Source organism: Octodon degus, unplaced genomic scaffold (genome assembly GCF_000260255.1).
Source record: "Octodon degus isolate 3935 unplaced genomic scaffold, OctDeg1.0 scaffold00082, whole genome shotgun sequence".
Lineage (NCBI taxonomy): Eukaryota > Metazoa > Chordata > Mammalia > Rodentia > Octodontidae > Octodon > Octodon degus.
In genome coordinates, this window is record NW_004524658.1 from 6,197,895 (window position 1) to 6,199,237 (window position 1,343).

Genomic DNA, 1,343 nt, shown 5'->3' on the forward strand with positions numbered 1-1,343 from the left:
TCCTGCTTTTTTCTGAGCTTCTGGGGCATGTAGTATTGTTTTCCACCCTTTGACTTAAATCCTATGAATGTCTTTTTTAGTTAAGTGTGTTTCTTGTATACAGCATATTGTTGAATTTTGTTTCCTAATCCACTGTGCCAGTCTATTTCTCTTAACTGGTGAATTGAGTTCACTTACATTGATGGTTATAATTGAGATGTATTGACTTATGATTGACATGTTATTTACCTGCTGTTGTGTGCTCCCAAATTTGCATGTCATCATTGCGCAGGGGCCATGCTAATCTACTCTGTGTCATTCCAAGTTTAGTATATGTGCTGCTGAAGCGAGCACTGACTATCTAATTTTTTTACAAAAGTAAGCTAAAGCATAATGCTATGAACTTCCATGAAGTAATAAACATACACATGTAGAAAAAGCATATTAATTGAAAAGTACTTAATTAACTTCTGGAAATAATAACTGCTTAATTTTCCCTGTGTAAAAGAAAATATTGAACATTGATTTATGAAAGCTTAGAGACTGTAGGCTGATCTAGAATGGGCTCACCTATTCTTTTCTCCAATTGATAAGGGTATATTTACAAAGTTCTATACTTCTGAAAACATATCAATCAGATTATTTTTTATTAATATCATATATGCTAAAATAATCAATAATATGTATATGCTAAAAGAGCTATTATTTCTGAGACAACTATGGTAAATTCTTTAGAATTACCCCAGTAAAGGTCTTCCATTAAAAGGTAGCTTTAAAAATTACAAAAGTCTCAGGTAATTTCAAACTAGGCCCACATAAAAAATAAATTCTTATAAGCAATGTTTAACAGATACCTTTTATGCTAGAGAAGATTTAGGTCTCAATCACAAAGGCTATATTCAAATAAAAATTGTGACTGTAGTACAATGTAGCACATTTACACTTATTCTTGAATTAAAATATTAAGCTTAAGGCATAAATGCATCATTTTAATAATTCTAAGTTTTGAACTGCTTTTTAAATTAACCTACAAACTAGTGATTCTAAAAAATAAAAACAATGTTAGGCATTTCATGAAATATGGTAGAACATTAAATTATACCCATTAAAGTTCAGAGAAAGATAATAGTTATAATGAGTATATTTAAATAAAGAATGGAGATATGAAGATGAGAACCAATAGGCAACACTGCACCAAGCAGTCCTACACCGGCCATGAGCATGCTCAACACAAGCAAGTAGCTTGCACCGGCCATGCAGCACAATCCCGCATCAGCTCCAAGCTAGCTGCACATTTTCCTTTGCCTTGGTGTGGGGCAGCAGAGACACAGACTAATAAGCTGACCTGATTATGGCTGAGGATA

General features: G+C 32.8%; 1 non-coding gene across 1 annotated transcript; it reads right to left on the bottom strand.

Annotated features, from left to right (window-relative positions):
- Positions 1-226: 226 nt before the first annotated feature.
- Positions 227-333, bottom strand: LOC111818187. The gene has a single exon (XR_002822242.1). It is a non-coding gene; the product is annotated as a U6 spliceosomal RNA (small nuclear RNA).
- Positions 334-1,343: the final 1,010 nt, after the last annotated feature.